This window comes from Bubalus kerabau, chromosome 12, assembly GCF_029407905.1.
Source record: "Bubalus kerabau isolate K-KA32 ecotype Philippines breed swamp buffalo chromosome 12, PCC_UOA_SB_1v2, whole genome shotgun sequence".
Lineage (NCBI taxonomy): Eukaryota > Metazoa > Chordata > Mammalia > Artiodactyla > Bovidae > Bubalus > Bubalus kerabau.
The window spans coordinates 47347141-47370397 of record NC_073635.1 but is presented as its reverse complement, the minus strand read 5'-3'; positions in this window follow the sequence as shown (position 1 = coordinate 47370397).

Genomic DNA, 23257 nt, shown 5'->3' with positions numbered 1-23257 from the left:
GAGGGCGGTATCAGGCAATGAGGAGAACCCTTCAAAAGGAAGTAGTAAGGCTTTTTATGTTGCAGAGAGCTTCATCAAGCAGGAAACAGGAGCTCATTCTTATTAAGAAGTGATCTTACTGACTTCTGTTAGTGAAACTCTTCTCTGTGCTACAGTTCTAAGGAACTTGGCTTTCATCCCAGTGTGTCTCCAGTGTTTGCAGGCTGCAGACACTGACCCAGGCCATCGCGTCGCCTCTTCCTTCTAAAAACAGTTTTGAAATATAACAAAATTCACTCTTTCTCAGCGTGATGACTGTGGAAGAAAGTCATAGGATTCAGTTCTAGAATAACTGCACAGACCAACCTGGCTGAACTTGTTTTGTTTAAGAGCTGATCAAATCTGTATCATCATACAAACTTTTCTGCTTGCTTGGCCTTGTTTTAAAAACAATACCTTCAAGCTGTTGGGACTAAATCCAATATTACACAACACAAAGGTTAACCTTTTAGAAAATATTGCTCAGTAGAAACATGAACAGTGGAATTAGTCTTCCAACACTAAGCATTTTCATCCTGAAGAATTGCTCAATAATTTTTCTGTAGTAGTCATAGTTTTAATTAAAACATTTTAATCAGCATGTGCTCAGAGACAGAGGTAGAAAGCAATTCTAAACAAATCTGAAAGAGAACAGGTATTAAAGTTCCATGGAAGGTGCGGTTCAAGGGTGTTGTTTCATGGTTTATTGAGATAAAAAACACTGCAAAAGTAAAGACAAGAAGACAATACTTTTGGCCTTTTGACTTAGAAAATTTTCTAGAGCAAGGCTTTACTTTATAAGGTAATAATATGAATAGGGTTTGTCATTGCCAGTGGTTGCTCTTTAAATGTTTCTGAAAGGGAAGAATTTCTTTTTAATGAGAAATCCTTACAGAGGAACTAATAATTTCACTTAATATGATTTCTAGATATACTAAAAATAAATTATGCTCATAAAACATATTTTAGTCCTGTGGTTATCTGATTAAAAAACTTCAGAAAAAGGATGATTTTAGAAACAACTTTTGAATTGTCCATATATTTCATTTCTTTAAAAATCTCTGTGTATAAAAATGAGGCCCACAAATGGCCTGTTAATAAAGCAAAGAGACTAAGATTCCAGACTTTCTTATCAAATAAAACTGGTTTGCCTAACTCTTTGCAATCCTATGGACTGTAGCCTGCCAGGCTCCATTTGTCCATGGGATTCTCCAGGCAAGAATACTGGAGTGGGTTGTCATGCCCTCCTCCAGGGGATCTTCCCAACCCAGGGATCGAACCTGTGTCTCTTATGTCTCCTGCACTGGCAGGCAGGTTCTTTACCACTAGTGCTACCTGGGAAGCCCAAAACTGGCTTGAGTTCTCACTAAACCACTTGCTAGTATGATGCTGGGAAAATTACCAAAGCACTCTGTGCTTCACTGATCTCACTTCAAAAACAGAGTTAAAGAGAGATTAACATTAAGAGATATATAGCACAGGGCTTCCCTGATGGCTCAGTGGTAAAGAATCCCCTTGCAATGCAGGAGATCTCCTGCAATGCAGGAGGCAGGGGTTGGATTCCTGGGTCTGGAAGATGCCCTGGAGAAGAAATGGCAACCCACTCCAGTATTCTTGCCTAGAGAATCCCATGGACAGAGGAGCCTGTCAGGCTACAGTTCATGGGGTTGCAAGAGTCTGACACAACTGAGGGACTAAGCCACCACCACCACCAGCATATATAATGCAATGGGGCTGTTTTGCAGATTTAATGAGGAAATGCCTACAATGAGCTTGGTCAAATGATAGTAAATGATCAGTATTATCTTACTAATGTTTACTATTATTTTGATCACTTAGAATACATAATATAACAGACAAAAAAGGCAGGATTCTTAAAGTACATGAAAAGGCTAAGTATCTTTTAATAAATGCCACATTCTAGGTTTTTAATGGAGAAGCTATGTAATAAAGCAATTTCTTTCAAACCTCTGCAAAAAAAAAACACAACCCACTATTTTTCATAAAAAACAGAAAAGCTACCCTACATGCTTAATAGAAGACTTTAAGCTGTAATAGAATTTAACAACTTAATTGTATTCACTTTTGTTATATTTGCTGCTGCTTCTAAGTTGCTTCGGTCATGTCCAACTCTTTGCTATCCAATCGACCATAGCCTGGCAGGCTCCTCTGTCCATGAGATTCTCCACAAGAATATTGGAGTGGATTGCTGTGCCTTCCTCCAGGGGATCTTCCTGACCCAGGGATCAAACTTTCATCTCATGTCTCCTGCATTGGCAGGGAGGTTCTTTACCACGAGAGCCACCTGGGAAGACCATAGTTATATTTAAGTTAATATAATTCAAGAATTTTATTTATGAAAATGAGGTACTCAGTCAATTAAAATAAAAAATATATAGATAATTAATATATTTTCAACACTTCCTATGAGCCAGATACAGATTACATAGGTTAACATAATTAATCTTCACAAAGATCTTATGTGATAGTCACTAATTTTTCAGATAAGCAAATTGAGTAGCAGGAAACTTGCCTGAGTTCTCACAGCTAAAAGGTAATGGGACAGTTTTCATGCCAAGCATCCTGGCTCCAGAGCTTGTTCTTACCTATCATGCTGTGTGACTGGACTAACACAGATTAGCAATCAGACATACTTATGGAACATCTGAACATTTAATTAAATTGACATACTTGCTCTAATTTCTAATTAAAATACATAAAATTTGATTCTTCTTTTTGTTTTTTTCTTTTTTTTTTAATTTCTGATTTTAGTTTTGGTTATAGTTTGCATTATCTTATCCCATTTTCTGCATGTATCCTACCCTTTTAGTAACATTTCTCAATTTCAAATCTCACCATTAGTTTGTGATGCTCTATTATACAGGAAGGACAACATGGGCTGACACTCATTTGCTTCTCCATGCCTTCTCCTTGCTCGCCAGTCTGGCCTGTGAGGTTGCTTTCCTAATATGCTGCTATGAGTTGAATTGTGTTCCTTCAAAATATCTGTTGAAGTCCTACTTCCAGCACCTCAGAATGTGATCTTATTTGGAAATAGAGTCTTTGCAGATATAATTAGGTAAGATGGGGGTCTAAGAATTCTGCACCCAACTATAGTGTTTTCTGCATCCCTCCATTAATTCTCCAGACACAGCTGGGTGTTCTCCAACTCAACTCAATTCTGACACTATCTATCCTGAGATAGCATCATATCCCACAGGTTAAGAGTTCAGTCCCACAAGACTGCTCCCTCCCAACATACACACACACTTTAGACTCCAATCAAAAGTCCAGGATGTCACCTGTGCTTCTGACCAATGAGTTTTAGATCAGAGGTTCCTATAATCACCTCCTTGGATCTGTTAATACGCCATAGTGGCTTAAAGAACTCAGAGAAACATTTTACTTACTAGATTACCAGTGTATTGTAAAAGGATATAACAGAAACAGCCAGATGGATAAGACACACAGGGCAAGGTATAGGAGAGGGTGTGAAGCTTCTATGTCCTCTCCAGCCACACCATGCTCCCCAAACCTGCCAGTGTTCACCAACCCAGAAGCTCTCCAAGTCCTGTCTTTTGGGGGTTTTATTGAGGTTTCATGCATAGTCATGGTGGATTAAATCAATAGCCATTGGTGATTGATTGAATCTGCAGCCCTTTTCTCCCCCCTGGAAGTTGGGCAGTGGGACTGAAAGTTCCAGCTCTTCAATTACAAGGTTGGGTCTTCTGGCAACCAGCATCCATCCTTAGGTGTGGTCTAAAAGTCACCTCATTACATAACAAAAGGCTTTAAAAATCTTTTTTAGCATGGGGAATTCCAAGGGTCTCAGTAGCTCTGCCAGAGTAGGGATCAAACACCAAATATATATTTCCTACTATAAATTATGATAGCACAGGTCATACTGAAATTAGAATGGGCCCTTAATCCAGTATGACTGGTGTCCTCATAAAACCAGGAAATTTGGCCTCAGACACAGACACACAGAAAGCCATATGATGATAGAGGCAAAGATTGAAGTGATGCAGGCACAACTCCAGGAAAGCCAAGGATTGCCATCCAGGAGCAGAAGCTAGAAGAGGTAGGAAAAGATCCTACCTCAACTCTCGTGTTGCACTGACACCTGGATTTTTGACTTCTAGTCTACAGAACTGTGAGAAAACATATTTCTATTGTTTTACACCATCTAGTTTGTGGTAGTCTTTTATCACGATAGCCTTAGGAAACCAAGATAAATATCCCCAAGGTTCTTTTGCTCTTGTTTTAGTATTCCTCCCGCTCCAAACTCTGATATCTTTTTTGAATCTAGGATATCAGAACCCTCCAAATAGAAAATTAACTAATTTGAGAGTTAGCATGAGAAGGTAGAAGGTGATTTAAAAATAATGCTCTTACTTACCAGGTAACATAGCTCATTTCAGCAGTGTCATTTGGTGAGAATGTTTACTCATATGTCCTCTAATCTAAAGAAGCAGGTTTGAGGTCAAGAATCTCTACTTTAAACAATCTGTCAGCAATGCAGGAGATGCAGGTTTGATCGCTGGGTCCTGAAGATGAGCCTAGAGAAGGGAATAGCAACCCACTCCAGTATTCTTGCCTGGAGAATCCCATGGACAGAGGAGCCTGGAGGTCTACAGTCCATGGGGTTGCAAAGAGTTGGACATGACTGAGTGACTAAAACTTGAATGTCAAGAATCTTCAGCTGGTTAGGAGTGTTGCAGTAAGGGGGACCCCTTCCAGGGCCCAAAACTGGGCTCTTGTCTAACACTCAGAAATGAATTGTCCAAGGAGACACATCTGCTGACAAAGCAAGAGATTTTATTGGGAAAGGGCACCAGGGTGGCGAGCAGTAGGGTAAGAGAACCCAGGAGAACAGCTCCGCTGCATGGCTCGAAGTCTCAGGTTTTATGGTGATGGGATTAGTTCCCGGGTGGTCTTTGGCCAATTATTCTAATTCAGAGTCTTTCCTGGTGGCGCACTCATTGCTCAGCCAAGATGGATGCTAGCGAGAGGGATTCTGGGAAGTGTCTCCTTTCGACTTTTTCCGAACTCTTCCAGTTGGTGGTGGCTTATTAGTTCCGTATTCCTTACCAGGATCTCCTGTCATAAAACAACTCATGCAAATGGTTACTATGGTGTCTGGCCAGGATGGGCAGTTTCAATCAGTGTGCTTCCCCTAATAGGAGAGAGGCCAGTAGCAGAAGAAGCAGAGAGAGAAATGTCTTGGAATTAATCCCTGACCCTTATTCTTCCAGCTTTGTTCTTTAAAGTTCACGTGATCCATTTTTAATATTCTTCCTTGGTCCCCCTTTTGGTTAGTAAGGATCTGGGATGAATTTCCAATGTCTTACATTGTTGCAGAGCCTAGATTATAGTCTTTTCTCTACACCTCTTTCCCCAACATCATTTTCAATACACACATAGATGATATTTCCAGCACCTGTACCTCACTTTTCCTTCATCTCCTTAATTTAGCCACTCTCACTTTTATTCTGTGGTGGTTTTCACTAAGCAAAACCATCATCTTGACATAATCATTCAGAACATTTTCCAAAATCTTGCATCTTAAAATAATCTCTTCCTTGAATTCTCAAAATCCCTGTTGTTGTTTTTAAGTGCTTGTTTATCCTGATTTCAATCCCTCCATGCACTTCCTAGAATCTTAGCGATCATCACCCTTCTCCACAGTCTGCTTTCCTTTCCTTCACTGACTCATGGCCAATCTTTTACAAAGCTGTTAACCTTCCTTCCTAATGCCCTCTTTCCCTTATCTTTTTTATTTAATTGGAGGATAACTGCTTCACAATGTTGTATTAGGTTTTGGTGTACAATAACTTGAATCAGCTTATATATATATATATATATATATAATGGACTATTACTCAGCCATAAAAAGGACTGAAATTGGGTCACTTGTAGTGATGTGGATGAACCTAGAGTCTGTCATACAGAATATAGTAAGTCAGAAAGATAAAAACAAATGTCATATATTAACACACATACATGGAATCCCTTATCATTCATATTGCCGTCCGCCTTGTTTGACCACAATACTGTTTCTCTGTCCATGCTTTCAGGCAGTTGATGGCTTCTGGAGAAAGCCGGTCTATTATTTCTTGAATAAACTGTTTATTCAACTGAAACTGAGTCCTCACGCTGAGCATTCCTTTACAGCATGACTTGATTCCTAGTCATGGTCCGTATGGGATCTGAGAAATTTTTAGAATTGTGCTTGAAGCCTAAAAACCAGTGCACCTGACCTCATGTATACATGGATGAGGTACCTTGTGGACCTCATCTTTTGATCCAAAGAGACTCAATTTTCCTGTTTATTTTATGTTAAAGACTCCTAAAAATTAATCATATGACATAAATACATGCTGATTCACACACAGAGTGAAATGGACTCTGTGAGGAAGTATGGACCCTTTATCTTAGTTCAGAGTTGTTGACTACAGCCCGAAGTGATGAAACTGAAAGGGGACTATAATGAATATTTCCAAGAAATTTATTTTAAACTTTTTTTTTTTTACTCAAACATGCTTTTAAAAATCCTGAAAGACAATAAAGGAAATGAAATAAGACAGAATAATACCACCTACAGTTCTTAAAACTCCCCTGCTGCAATTATGTCCAAGACAGCTGATCTTCTATCTTGTGGGCACCCATCACACTGATGGACAACAGTTAGGAAATTAAAAGCTACGTTGTGTGAGCACTTATGTGTGGTTTGACACACCTTTTACCAGAACTTGCCTGCTTAGTAATTAAAAGAGCCATGTTTTATTTATCTATCTATTTATTTATTTTACTACAATATTGTTTTACAGATCTGGCAGCCAGAGACAGCACCTGGAATCTTACCTCATTTTCCTAGGATCCAGCCTCCACAGCTGTCCTTAATTTTTCTTGGATTAAAAAACATTGAATAGTTCTCCCAGTGCTTTTTAAAAATCACTAAATACTATTTTATGGTAAAACAAGTTGGGTGTACTGAGAGTTGGTATGATGACTAGAAAAGAGAACTTTTTTTTCCTGTCTTATGTATTTCAAATACTTTGGAAGGAAGGAGTGAAAAATAATTAGCTAATATTCTTCAAATTAGAACTGGTGGAGGGAGAACAGAAAGTTTGAAAATGAACTCATTGTTAATTCTAGAATAAAATGCATAGTCATTAAAATTGAAAACTCCAAGAAAAGATTCAAGTACCATACAGATTATGAGACAATTTATAAATGGGAGGATAAGGTATCTAATCACACATAGAAATAACATCTTCCAAGAGTTGTAAAATACTAGGTGTTTCTGTTCCTTTACAATTTCTTGCCTGATAGAGAATGACTTTCTTAATTCCTAGTCTAGGCATTTCATTAAGCTATTCTGTCATTGTGAGATCAAGAATGAAAATTTTAAGGTATTAAAGCCATTTTGTACTGCCATTTTAAGTGCATGTATCTTTCGCTTTTTTTTTTTTTTTTTTGCCTTTGAGGATTTTGTTTTCTTCAGGTGTGAATGAAAATTAGTTTGATTATGATGGCTGTAAATAATTATGGTTGTCACATATTAATTGTTTACTTACACCAGGCCCTCCATGAATTACATTACATACATTGATCATCTAATTCTTCAGCAAGTTGATGAGGGAGTAATGTTAGTTGTTTCCCCTTTAACAGATGAATGAACCAAGTCTTAGGCTAAATTTCCAAAGATAACTAGCCAGCTAGTGTTTTTGAACCCACAAAGCCTACCTCTGGAGCCCATACTCTCAACAATGATGTTCTCTGACCTCCTTGTATGTAGAAACAAAGCTAAAGAATGAATTTGGATTATGTAATGAATCCAGTTTTATGTCCACATGACCAGACAACTTAGTTACTTAATATTTTTCCCCAGCTGAATTGATGGCACTTATCACTCAACTGTTTCTTACAAACCTACCAGATCCTACACACACAATAACTTCTCTCTCTCTTTTAATCTTCTTTTTGGGTGTTTTCTTTTGAATGCTAATTTAGAATATTCACAAACTTAATTTTTAATTTCTCTTCAAAATGCCTGACCTGATAGTTGAGTTCTAAGTGTTGTGTTTGTCCCTCAGTCGCGTCTGACTCTTTGCAACCCCATGGACTGTAGCTCATCAGACTCCTCTGTCCGTGTAATTCTCCAGGCAAGGATACTGTAATGGGTTGTCATTTCCTTCTCCAAGGGACCCGGGGATCCAGTGATCCCTGACACAGGGATCGAACCCGGGTCTCCTGCACTGCGGGCAGATTCTTTACTGTTTGAGCCATTAGGTTGATTTCTAAAAATCACTATGCAAGTCTAAATGTTAAGCCAACATTTGACCTGGGGGAGACTTTGAAAATGTAGGAAGGGATATATTTTTCAGTCTCCTAGCTTTGCAAATAAACAGTCATTTTAATCATGCACTTTTATTAGTCTACTGGTTCGACAATATTCTGCTGAGAGAGCAGAATGTGAGAGAAACTTCTAATTTTGAATCATCAATGAAGATCTTTGACTGCTATCAGGTTTCCCTAGAGCAGGTAGATCTGTCTTCTAGTTAATTTTCTCTTTACCATTGTGCTGACTCTTCAAAATGCTCTACAATTTACATGTCTTTTGTGTTTATCTGAATGTTTCCAGACTACAATCATCAGCATCCTGTATTTCCTAAATGCCTGTCACAAGAAATTTTATGACCCTTACAACCTCTCAGGTGAAAAAGTTTTCTGAAACATTGAAAATTCGACTAAATAGTAGCTTTCCGATTCCTATTTCACCTAAAGCTTGTCTTTCTTTGAAAAGTGGTTTGAGTACAGTTTATTTCATACTGTTCAATAATGCTTAGACAAGATGCTACAAAATCTACTTTGTACCTATCAGAGAAGATGGTAGTCAGTTGTCCAATATGTACTGGCTAAATAAATTAATATAGGGAGCCTCTGACACTTGACAAATATAATACAGTAAAGATTATATTTACAATCACTGAAATTTGGACTATATTTTAGTGTAAATATCACAAGTGGAATTTGGTGACTTGCTTTCAAAACAATGTGATTGAAATTTATCTTTAGTCTTCATTGTACAATAATGGTACTTTAAGACTAAAGTCTTAAATTTTTACACAAACTTAAAGTAATCATCTCCTGGATGCTTGCTATTTTTGGCTGGTATAATATTTCCCAATTATCAGTAAAATATTTTCCCATGTAATTTCATCATCTTTGTCACATATACCCCTATGCTTAGAAAAAGTAATTAGTGGTTAATGAAAACAATTGGCTCATTAAGAAAGGAGAAATTCCCTCCAAGGGAGTTTTAGGAAACATGGAGAGATTTTTAAGTCTATTGAATTCACACACTTGCCTTATTTTCGACTTCATGTGTAATTCATTTTTGACAATAAGACATTCTCGCTGCTACATAAAGGGCAGAGAGTGGGGATGGGTGGGAAGAAGATATATGTAAATTATTCCTTTTACATCCAAATGTAGAGAAACTTCATAGCAGAAGTGGTTGTGTACCAAGTATAACAGTGGTTGGAAAATTATATAGAAGAAAGCACAGCATTTTCTAAGACATCATGTATAATATAACATATTGTCATGCCATCATTATGACATCATAATGTGATTATTATTACAGTAACAAAAACTGGCTTTCCTATGTTAAAATAATTTTTGTCTATGGTACTTGTATTAGTTTGCTTGGACTTTCATAACAAAGTACTATATTGCTATTTCTATTGCTAAGTCGCTTCCGTCGTGTCCGACTCTGTGCAACCCCATAGACGGTAACCCACCAGGCTTCCCCATCCCTGGGATTCTCCAGGCAAGAACACTGGAGTGGGTTGTCATTTCCTTCTCCAATGCATGAAAGTGGAAAGTGAAAAGGAAGTCGCTCAGTCATGTCCGACCCTCAGCGACCCCATGAACTGCAGCCTTCCAGGCTCCTCCATCCATGGGATTTTCCAGGCAAGAGTACTGGAGTGGGGTGCCATTGCCTTTTCCGAAGTACTATATTATGGGTGACTTAAGCAAGAGGGATTTATTTTCCCACAATTTTGGAGACTAGAAGTTCAAGATGAAGGTGTCAGCAGGGTTGGTGGCTTCTGAGAGTATTCTCCTTGGCTTATAGAAAACCATCTTTTCTCTATGCCTCACAGGTCTTCCCTCTATCTTCATTTCCTGTAGGATTACTGGTCATATCAGATTAGCATCCACCCTAACTGACCTTATTTAACCTTAGTTACATCATTAAAAAATAAAAAAAGAAAAAGAAAGAAAAAATCAAAATGTACAAACACTCTGAAAAAAGTTCTGCTGCTGCTGCTGCTAAGTCGCTTCAGTCGTGTCCGACTCTGTGCAACCCCATAGACGGCAGCCCACCAGGCTCTCCCGTCCCTGGGATTCTCCAGGCAAGAACACTGGAGTGGGTTGTCATTTCCCTCTCCAATGCATGAAAGTGAAAAGTGAAAGTGAAGTCGCTCAGTCATGTCCAACCCCCAGCGACCCCCATGGACTGCAGCCCATCAGGCTCCTCCGTGCATGGGACCCTCCAGGCAAGAGTACTGGAGTGGGTTGCCATCAGCAGTTTCTAAATCAAACATATAGTTATAAAATGATCCAGGAATTCTACCCCTAGAAATTTCTCCAGGATAAATAAAAATTTATGATCACATAAAAACCTTAAGAAAGAACTTATCTATTCCAAATGCAGTCACATTCTAAGGTACTGAGGACTAGGATTCAACATGCAAATTTGGATTGGTATAATTCAACCCATCAAATCAGATCAGGTCAGATCAGTCACTCAGTCGTGTCTGACTCTTTGCAATCCCATGAATCGCAGCACGCCAGGCCTCCCTGTCCATCACCAACTCCCGGAGTTCACTCAGACTTACGTCCATCGAGTCAGTGATGCCATCCAGCCATCTCATCCTCTGTCGTCCCCTTCTCCTCTTGCCCCCAATCCCTCCCAGCATCAGAGTCTTTTCCAATGAGTCAACTCTTCGCATGAGGTGGCCAAAGTACTGGAGTTTCAGCTTTAGCATCAGTCCTTCCAAAGAAATCCCAGGGCTGATCTCCTTCAGAATGGACTGCTTGGATCTCCTTGTAGTCCAAGGGACTCTCAAGAGTCTTCTCCAACACCACAGTTCAAAAGCATCAATTCTTCAGTGCTCAGCCTTCTTCACAGTCCAACTCTCACATCCATATTCAACCCATAATGGTATTTAAGTATTTATATTAATTTTATATACAGATTTTTACTTGTAAAGCCTGTTCCCATCACTCATTTTTCCTTCATATGTCATATTTCAGTAAACATGATGTGTTAGATTCATCTTGGTTTCATAGAAAATCCATTTTATACATAACAGATGTGTGATCATAAGGAGAACTATTTGTTAGATTACAGCTTCAATTATATGTTAGATATTTGACATATTTTCCCAGATTATTTTAAGTATTTAATTTACTTTTATATGTTTAAGCTAAATGTTTCTCTTAAGCCCTCAAAAATTGATGCTAGCTAATCAGGACACAACTGAGCGACTGAACTGAACTGAATTGAACTGAATCATACATATGTGTATTTCAGCATATTGGTATCAACTAGTTTTTATGTCCTAAAATAAGGTGCTTAATAAATACCTAGCGAACTTTCAAAATGAAATTTTAGAGAACTCCCTCCAATTCTAGGAAAAACCTGAACATGTTCAAAAACTTATTAGAATATTGATAGGGTGGACCTCTGTGAGGCTTCCCTGGTGGCTCAGACGGTAAAGAATCTGCCTGCAATGTAGGAGACCCTAGTTCGATCCCTGGGTTGGGAAAATCCCCTGGAGAAGGAATTGGCAACCCTCTGGACCTCCTTGAAGGTTATCTTCATGTGACCATATAATGGTACTTAGGTTTTTCTGGTTCTCTGGAAAAATTTGATGAGCATATTTTAATCTTTTTGGATTAATTTTACATATGCATTAAAAATCAATTTTTAAAAGCTTTTTGAACTTTTTATTTTGTATTATGGCATAGCCATTTAACAATGTTGTGACAATTTCATTGAAGAGCAAACGGGCTCAGCCTTATATATGCTATGCTACGCTAAGTCACTTCAGTCGTGTCTGACTCTGTGTGACCCCACAGACGGCAGCCCACCAGGCTCCCCCGTCCCTGAGATTCTCCAGGCAAGAACACTGGGGTGGGTTGCCCTTTCCTTCTCCAATGCATGAAAGTGAAAAGTGAAAGCGAAGTTGCTCAGTCGTGTCCGACTCTTGGAGACCCCATGGACTGCAACCTTCCAGGCTCCTCCATCTATGGGATTTTCCAGGCAAGAGTACTGGAGTGGGGTGCCATTGCCTTCTCCGAGCCTTATATATACATGTATCCATTTTCCCCCAAGTCCCCCTCCCATCCAGGCTGCCACATAACATTGAGCAGAGTTCCATGTGCTATACAGTAGGTCCTTGTTGGTTATCCATTTTAAATATAGCAGTGTGTGTATATGACTTTCCCAAACCCTAACTGTCCCTTCCCCCTGGCAACCATATGCTCATAAAATCTATTTTTAATAAATTTATTTTTCATTTATTAATAATGAAATTTTGACATGTAATAGTAAACATCTTAAACTGTGTAACTGACAAAAAGTAAACGTCAATGCTATTTTTTTAATTTGTCTTTTTTTCTTCAATAAAACATTCAACCATTTTATTCATTGTTGTATCTAAAAATACTTAAACTCAAAAAAAAAAAACACATAAAAAGTTTCTTTGTAAACTTGCACATTTTACAGATTCTAGGGAGATAATCAATTGTTTCCAGCAGGTCCTGAGAAAGTTCTGCGCAAAGCTTACTATCCAAAACACCTCTTCTTTTCTGATTAATTTTTAGCTCTTCCATAAAAAAAGAGTTTATAAAACATTAATGGGCAATTTAACTTCAGTTTCCAGAGAGAGATTTCTGCTGCATCAGATCTTCTATTTGCCACGATACAGAACTCCCCTTCCCAATACTTGTGCTTATTTCCCAGTAGATCCTACCATCTGCTATTGATGCCTGTCTGAAGTAGGAAATTCCTCCTCCAGCAATTCTTGTTCAAGTATTACTCTTTAATACTACCACCTTCCCAGCTAACAAATTGTTCCTGTATATTTGTACCCCAAAGTCAAATCTGCACATAACTATCTTCAAAGGTACTTAATGACCAAGTGCCTTTTAATCTATTGAACCCAAAAGCAAAAAGGAAGAGAGAGTATTAGAAGTTTCAAAACTAGAAAGAAGAAAGCCACCTAGGATTTTACATATCACACGTTTCTTAAATGGCCAAAACCAGTTTTTTTTTTACCATAATATCCTTTAGGAATGTGTATTGTGCCTATGCAAATATATATAATTTGATCTCTAGGGACTTCATGGTTCTTATATTAAATTATTTTATTATCTCATTTCTATGTACCCTTAAGTTATATTATGCATTTAAAAATCCTCAATAGGGAAGCTGTTTTGCATATTTTTTTCATTTTAATGACATGGGATTTGTCAGGTACCTTCATTTTTGTGAATGCAGTAAAGGGAAAACTATCATTTCAGGAAAGGCTTGCTGTCTTAACTGATAATCTGTGGATGTTTACACAGAAAATAGGACAGATACCAACTATATAATTTAAAAATAATGGTTCTATTTTTCATTATATGTGAAAAATAGTATGCATCCAGAGATATAGCTTTACAGGCACGGTGTGAAAATTCCATAAAAAATGCACGATACTAGTTTTGGATGAGATAAAAAGGCATCAAATTGCATCAATTGAAATAACCAAATAAATATTTTAAGAGGTCAAATCTGTTTTGCTATTAGAAATAAAGAAATAATACTGCTATGGCCTGATGGTTGTGTGCAAACTCTAAATTCATATGTTGAATGAATAGCACATGTTGAATATCCTAACCCCCCAAGAAGATGATATTAGGAGGTGGGGCCTTTGGTGGGCGATTCGGTCATGAGGATAGAGAGCAAGTTGCCCCTTTACTTCCATCAGGAAGTAAAGTTGTGAGGCAGCTGCAGCTCAGAAGGCCTTTGCTGGAACCCCACTGTGCTGGCTTCTTGATTTCAGACTTCCAGAACAGTGGGAAAGAAGTTTCTGTTGGTCATAAGCCACCCAGGCTGTGATGTTTTGTTATAGCAGCTCAAATGAATAAAGACAAATACTAACCATATAGGCCTAAGTATCCTCTTACATGTATATGTATTCATAACCATATATGTTTATGTATTCCCTTCATGGGTCACAACCTTATCATGGTGAAGGGACTGACATAACTCAATGAAGCTATGAGCCATGCCTGGCAGAGTTACCCAAGACAGACGAGTCATAGTGGAGAGTGCTGACAAAATGTGGTCCAGTAAAGGAGAGAATGACAAACCACTCCAGTATTCTTGTTGCAAGAACCCCATGAACAGTATGAAAAGGCAAAAAGATATTCCACTGGAAGATGAATCCCCCAGGTTAGAAGGTGTCCAATATGCTACTAGGGCTGAGCCAAAGTGAAAACGATGCCCAGTTGTGGATGTGTCTGGTGCTGAAAGCAAAGTCTGATGCTATAAAAAATAATATTGCATAGGAACCTAGAATGCTGGGTCCATGAAGCAAGGTAAATTGGATGTGGACAAACAGGAGATGGCAAGAGCGAGCAATGACATCTTAGCAATCAATGAACTAAAATAGATGATAATGGAGGAATTTAATGCAGACAACCATTATATCTACTACTGTGGGCAAGAATCCCTTAGAAGAAATGGAGTAGCCCTCATAGTCAACAATACAGTCCAAAATGCAGTACTTGAGTGCACTCTCAAAATGACAAAATGATCTCGGTTTGTTTCCAAGGTAAACCACTCAACATCATAGCAATCCAAGTCTATGCCCCAACTGCAAATGCTGAAGAAGCTGAATTTAACCGGTTCTATGAAGATCCACAAGATCTTCTAGAACTAATACAAAAAAAAAGGCATACTTTTTGTCCTAGGGGATTAGAATGCAAAAGTAGGAGGTCAAGAGATACCTGGAGTAGCAGGCAAGTTTGACCTTGGAGTACAAAATGAAACAGGGCAAAGGCTAACAGTTTTGTCAAGAGAACATATTGGTTATAGCAAATGCTCTTTTCCAACAACACAAGAGAGAACATTACACAGGAACATCACCAGATGGTCAATATAAAAATTAGATTGATTATATTCTTTGCAGATGAAGATAGAAAAGCTCTTACAGTCAGCAAAAGTAAGTCTAACTTGGAGCTGACTGGCTCAGATCATGAGCTCCTTATTGCAAAATTCAGACTTAAATTGAAGAAAGTAGGGAAAACTACTAGATCATTCAGGTATGACTTAAATCAAATTCTTTATAATTATACAGTGGAGGTGATGAATAAATTCCAGGGATTATATCTGGTAGAAATGGTGCCTGAAGAACTATGGATGGAAGTTCATAACATTGTACAGGAGGCAGTGACCAAAATCATTCCAAAATCATTTCTTTAAATGCAAGAAGGCAGAGTAGTTGTTGGTGACTGTGTAGGTCACAGCAAACTATGGAAAATTGTTAAAGAGATGGGAATAAATACCAGACCACTTTACCTGCCTCCTGAGAAACTTCTATGTGGGTCAAAAAGCAACAGTTAGAACCAGACATGAAAGAGACTAGTTCAAAATTGGGAACGGAGTATGACAAGGGTGTATATGGTCACTTTGCTTATTTAGCTTATATGCAGAATACATCATGCAAAATGCCAAAATGGATGAATCATAAGCTGGAATCAAATTTTCAGGGAGAAGTATCAATAATCTCAGATAGGCAGATGATACTACCCTAATGGCAGGAAGCGAAGAACAACTAAAGAGCCTCTTGATGAAAGTGAAAGAGGAGAGTGAAAAAGCTGGCTTAAAACTCAATGTTCAAAAAACTAAGATCATGACATCTGGTCCCATTACTCATGGCAAATAAATGGGGATGAAAAGGAAACAGTGGGAGATTTTATTTTCTTCGGCTCCAGAATCACTGTGGGTGGTGAGTGAAGCCATGAAATTATTAAATGCTTCCTCCTTGGACGAAAAGCTATGACAAAACTAGACAGCATTTTAAAAAGCAGAGATGTCACTTTCCTGGTAATGGTCCATACAGTCAAAGCTATGTTTTTTCCAGTAGTCACGTACATATGTGAGAGTTGAACCATAAAGAAGGCTGAGCACTGAAGAATTGATGCTTTCAAATTGTGGTACTGGAGAAGACTCTTGAGAGTCCCTTGGACTGCAAGGAGATCAAGCCAATAAATCCTAAAGAAAATCAACCCTGAATACTCATTGGAAGAGGTGCTGTTGAAGCTGAAGCTCCAACACTTTGGCCACCTGATGCAAAGAGCCAATCGTTGGAAAAGACTCTGATTCTAGGAAAGACTGAAGGCAAAAGAAGGACAGGGGGCAGAGGATGAGATGGTTTGAAAGTATCACTGACTCAATGGACATAAATTTGAGCAAACTCCAGGAGATAGTGAGGAACAAGGAAGCCTGCTGTGCTGCAGTCCTTGGGGTCACAAAGAGTTGAATATGACATAGTGACTAAACAACAACAACTACCATATATGTATCAGTTATCAATTGTTCTAATAATGCTTAATAACAATTCCAAAACTTCAGTGATAATGCAAAATAAATGTTGTTGTTTGGATATCTGGAATCAAATGGGAATTTATTAGGCTTACTTAATCTTGCCTGGATTTGCTAATGTCTTTGAGGATCCTTTGGCTATTTGCTTTTTTAGGCTGGTTTTAGGAGTTTGGGATACTGAATTCTGCTTTATGTTTTTCCCATCTTTCAGCAGGCATATCTTGAGAGTAGAACCAAAGAGGAGAAGCAGAAACACACAAGACTTTTCAGCCTAGTTCAATACTGGTACACTTTTATTTCTGCAAATTCAATTGCTCAAAACAGCTGGCATGGCATAGCCCAGAATCTAAGGACAGTAGAAGATTACATTTTAAGTTTACATGGCAAAAGGTGTTAGTACAAGGAACATTGAAGAACTAGTGAAATTTTTCAGTCTACCAAAATATGAAAGAATGTTCACAGAGTTTCTGAAAGCATTCCGGGTTGAATAACCTCTTGGCATTTCATCTACCACAGAATTGGAAACTTGGAACTATGTAAATATAAAATTTATAAAAGATGGTTAAACACAGTCAGAATGTCTATCATCAAAAATACAATAAACAAGTTTTGGCGAGGATGTGGAAAAAAGAGTGCTAGTGTGCTATTGGTGGGAATCAATTGATTGAACAACTACGGAAAACTGTATGGAGGTTCCTCAAAAAATTAAAACTAGAACTACCATACCATCCAGCATTTTTACTACTAGGTATATAGCCAAAGGAAACAAAAGCACTAACTTGAAAAGATACATGCATTCCAATGTTCACAGCAGCATTATTTGCAACAGGGAAGACATAGAAGCAACCTAAGTGGCTATCAACAAATGAATGGATAAGGATGACATGACATATATGTATGTATGTGTATACATGTATACGTATGGAATATTACTCAGCTATTAAAAAAAAGGATGAAATCTTATCATTTGTGACAACAAGGGTAGTCCTAGAAGGTCTAGACATATATGTAGTCCTAGACATATATGTATGTATGTGTATACATGTATACATATGGAATATTACTCAGCTATAAAAAAAAAAAGAATGAAATCCTACCATTTGTGACAAAAGGGTAGTCCTAGAAGGTATTATTTTAAGTAAAATAAATCAGGCAGAGGAAGACAAATACCATATATATTCACTTATATGTGTAATCTGAAAAACAAATGAACAAATATAACAGAAATAGTCATAGACTGAGAACAAACAGATGGTTGCCAGAGGGAAGGAGACTGGGGGAATAAAAAAAAAAAAAAAAGATGGTGCAAACATGATTACAAAACAGATTACATTGCAGAAATAATCAGTTCCTTCCTAATATCCATTTTTTCCTTAAAAACAGAAACAGAGCAATTTTTTTCAGTGAAACAATTATAATACCTAAAAGAAATTCACACCAAGAAACATCATACTCAATCTTTTGATAACTAAAAACAAAGAAAATAATCTAGAAAGAACTTGAAAGAGAGAAGGGACACTATTTTTAGGGGAAAAGTAATTAGAACACAGTGGATATCTTATCAGAACCCTTGGAGACCAGAGGGTAGTGATACAACATTTTTTAACTGTCAGAAGAAAAAAGCTATGGCTCAGAATTGTATATCCAAAACAATGAATTTCTTTAGGAATTAAGGGAAAATAATATTGAATCTTTTTTTTCTTGAGCATGTAGAGATCTATATTAGTTCTAAAAAGTGATAAATACCCTATAATTGGGAAATTCTTTGTTACAAATTAATTAAATCTTGAAGAAAGTCAGAAATGTTTAAATATGACATTTTAAGTATAAACTCAACAGGGAGAAAAGTTACGTAAAAGAGAAAGGCAGTAAGGAAGCCTTCCAGGCTTGGCCTTAGTGCTCAGTTCAGTTCAGATGTTCAGCCATGTCTGACTCTTTGTGACCCCATGGATTACAGCATGCCAGGCTTCCCTGTCCATCACCAACTCCCGGAGCCTGCTCAAACTCATGTCTATTGAGTCGGTGATGCCATCCAACCATCTCATCCTCTGTTGTTCCCTTCTGCTCCTGCCTTCAATCTTTCCCAGCATCAGGATCTTTTCCAATGAATCAGTTCTTCCCATCCAAAGTATTAGAGCTTCAGCTTCAGCATCAGTCCTTCCAATGAATATTCAGGACTGATTTCCTTTATGATTGATTGGTTAGATCTTGCCGTCCACGGGACTCTCAAGAGTCTTCTCCAACACCACAGTTCAAAAGCATCAATTCTTTGGTGCTCAGCTTTCTTTCTAGTCCAACTCTCACATTCATACATGACTACTGGAAAAACCATAGCTTTGACTAGATGGACCTTTGTCAGCAAAGTAATGTCTCTGCATTTTAATATGCTGTCCAGGTTGGTCATAATTTTCTTCCAAGAAACAAGCATCTTTTAATTTCATGGCTGTAGTCACCATCTGCAGTGATTCTGGAGCACAAGAATATAAAGTCTGTCACTGTTTCCTTTATTTCCCCATCTATTTGCCATGAAGTGATGGGATCGGATGCCTTGACCTTAATTTTTTGAATGTTGAGTTTTAAACCAGCTTTTTCACTCTCCTTTTTCACTTTCATCAAGAGGCTCCCCAGTTCCTCTTCACTTTCTGCCATAAGGGTGGTCTCATCTGCATATCTAAGGTTATTGATATTTTTCCCAGCACTCTTGATTTCAACTTTGGGAATTCAGTCACTTAGTCGTGTCCGACTGTATACAATCCCACGGACTGAACCTGCTAGGCTCCTCTGTCCATGGAATTTTCCAGGCAATAATACTGGAGTGGGTTGCCATGCTCTTCTCCAGGGGCCTTAGTACTAAAGGAATGCAAAGAGAAACTGAAGTTGTTGAGTTTATGTACACTGAGTTATTTATAGTAGTTCCTTATCATCTTTCAATGTTTGCGGTATCTGTAGTGATAACACTTCTTTCATTACTGTAGTTTGTTCCTCCTTTCTCTTTCTCTCTCTCTCTTTTTTTTTTTTTTTTTGGTTGGAGTCTAGCTATTATTATACTTCCCTCTTTAAAAATTGCTCCTCAAATTAGTATATCATAGATTTATGAAATTCTGTAGCAACATCCCATCTTAATGTAGTCCAGAATTTTTGACCTGAGAACTCTTTTTCAATTAATACTGAGACCTCAGATTAAGCTGTTCAAGACTGACCCTACTGAGGGCTGGTTTCTGAAGGAAGAAGTTGGCCCAGAGGCAATCAAATACAGCTAAGGGCAAGCATTAGATTTTAGCTCTCTATATCCATCATGCCAGGGAAGGGTGGCTGATTAAAATCATTGACAAAGATGCGACTCCTGTCCATGACTTGACTCTTCCCACAGCTGGAAACACTGGGTTAGAATTTCAGGCACTTAATTAAGCCAGGAGAGGGACTAGAAAGTCCCCTTCCCGAACCCTACCCAAACACTGAGGTGGTAAGAAAGGATCAAGCTAAGGTTTCTCCATATCCTGTTTCATACCCCAGTTCCTGGTCTTGCCAGGCTGGGCAGAGCTTCCTCAGTTAAATAACCTAAGATGTTCAGCTTTGACTCATACAGTTTTGGTGCTGACCCAAAATGCCATGAACAGTTAAGGGGTATCTATTTCTTTGTGTTCCTGAGACAGCTCAGATGGACTCATGAAAAAGTTCTTTAACATTTTCCAGAAAAACATATTTCCTGTGTATATAAACCCTTCTGTAGAATAGAAAAATATTTAAATCTTCTTGATTCATTTTCAAAGATGAGACTTTCCTGGGTCTTCTTTTTTCATCATCCTACAGTGTACTACCTTGACCCCCAATCTAGCAAATCACTTGGCAAACTTCTACCTTTCATTCTCGTAAAGTTCCTGTTCATTCCCTAAATCACTTTCCCTTAGAAATTCTTGATATCCAGGTTGAGTTTTTGTTTCCTCCTTTCCATGTTATATTTTTCTTTTGTACCTAGCTTTTCTTCAACTGATAATTCTGTTGACAAAATCCTGGCTCTCTGTGCATCAATGCCAAACAGCAATATGGAGACAAGAGTTGAGAAGAAAAGAGTGGCTTTATTACTTTACCGGGCAAAGGGGGAATATAGTAGATTAGCACCTCAAGAACAGTGCCCCCTTCCCTGGTGAATAAGGAGAGGTTATATAGTCAGGTGGGAGGTCATTATAGTGGTAAAGACCTGCCTGCCAATGCAAGAGATGTAAGAAACATCGGTTTGATCCCTGGATCAGGAAGACCCCCTGCAGTATGGAATGGTTACCCAGTCCAGTATTCTTGCCTGGAGAATCCCATGGACAGAGGAGCCTGGTGGGTTACTGTCCATGGGGCCACAGTAGTAGGACATGACTGAAGGGACTTACAGTCAAGGGAAGCATATAGTCAGGCAGGGGTAAGTGATAAGGATCAAGACAGTAACAGTCTTGTCTTCTTCTGCAAAGTTTCAGAAGGGTGGGGTTGCTGACATGATTAGCCTGTGTGCAGGATCTCAGGGGGCCTGTCTCCTGATCTTGATGAGCCTCTCTGGCTCTAGTGGTTTCACTGCCTCAGGTTATTTCATTGCTGCTTTTTCTTTGATTAGCAACTGTTCCGCTCTTTGGAAATCAGAGAAAGTCACGGAGGCTGGAACGTTGTCTGCAAGAACTGTGGGAGCAAAAAGGCCTCTGAACCAGGAGGCCCACAGGGCTCTGCTCAGCATCAATTCAATGGTATTCCCAGACTTAGCAACTTCTGACATTACAAATGTTAGTCTAGTAAATGAATGTAAATGCATGACGTAACTTAGTTAATCTCTCAGATCTAGGATGTCACAGCTTCCAAATATGCCTAATGTATCAAAAAATTAGACCAGCATATAAGGAAGCTTGAAGTCAGGAAAAATGACAGTATTTACCAAAACAAAATATAATACAAAAACAGTATACATTTGAAATAAAAGTACTTTCTAGAAATATTATCAGCAACTGCTGGGAATCCGATTCTGAAGCTTGAAAACCAGCTTGCTTGTGTCCAGGTTACCCTTTCAGAGTCCAAGGAGCATTTTGTCTCTTGTCTGACTAGGCTTTCTTCTCATGCGTCTGTAGAAAGTAATGAAATATAATACCTGTTTCTCTGAGTTCCTTGAACTTCTCCAAGAAAGTTAACCAAGACAAAGCCCTTCAGAGAAAAGAGATTCCAATGTATTTTTAAAACAATCTTTTCACTTGATAGTAAAAAAGGTGTTTTTTTTTTAAAAGCCTAATGTAAATTCTATTCACAGTTACACCTGTCATCTATCAATATAAAGAAAGGCACAAGCTAGGTCCTAGAATGCATAAATCCTAGGATATTTATAAAACTAAGGAGGTAACAGTGGGAAGCCAAAGGCACAGCCCTGTCATTAAATGGCCCATCTTACCTTTACAGCACCAGTGCAGAATGAAGCAAGTAGGTTGACTTTGGAAGGGCTTTAATTCTTGGGGCAATCACCCATCAAAGGTTTCTGCTTCATGAGTGATACAATCAGAACTTGTTACACTAGACAAAGCTTGCTTTCTGTCCTTATCTTGGAGGCATATCTTTTAGCACACAGAAAAGAATTTATCAGTTCCCTCCCATGCAACGTCGAGAGCTGCCATGAAGTCCCTGTGCCCAGAACCTACCTTGAGTAGTTCCATATCCACACTTAGTCTGATGAAGTACATAATCTGTCTAGTATTTTTTAGCTAAGCTCCTCCTTCTGCAAACACTCATCTTTTTTTTAATATTGAAAATTTTTATGGTTCAAACATTGAACAGAGTTGATAGTCAAAAATAAAGGAGAACAATCAATCGTTCCAACTGCATTTCACATTAAGTCTGAACACTCATCTTAATATTCCCAACCACTTTGGAGCTGTGGCCCACCATGATTGCAGCATTTGGGGTCTTCTTTTTGTGATACTTGCTCTCCCGTAAGTGATATGTAGGGGGATATATATTCTTCAGTCAACATATTTTCAGAAAACATAATAAAGCAGCAGTTTTGATTTTATGACTTGGAAAATTATTAATAAAGTGTAATATAAATATGTAATATATGAAAATAAGGAAACCAATAAAAGCCACACTTTAGAGATTTATACATGAAATGTTGTAATTTTCAGTAAAAGGCCAGCAGAGTCAGCACAAAATGCGCTAGGAAGAAATACTTAAATCTTGTACACAAAATTATAGATCGTGACTTTTTTTCTGTTTATAAGATAATGGATCCAGACATTAAAAAGGTCTCTGGATACATCCTCTGGAAGGACTGGGTTGCCAAACATGAATACTAAAGCTGACTCCATGATAGCAAGTTCTGCAGAAGTAACTGGTCACTAGCCAAATAAGGTTGGTGTTATACTAAGATATATGCAAGTTCTTCCCTCAATATAAAATTATTTTCTTCTCATAGAAATTTGCATGTTAATTTGGAAATACAGTGAGATGATTTCCATCAAATGAACTATGCTTTTCTTGGAACTATGCTTTTCTTGGAAGTTTCACTTCTACTTTAAAAATTTAAATACTCTCTTGAACCTAAATTTGAAA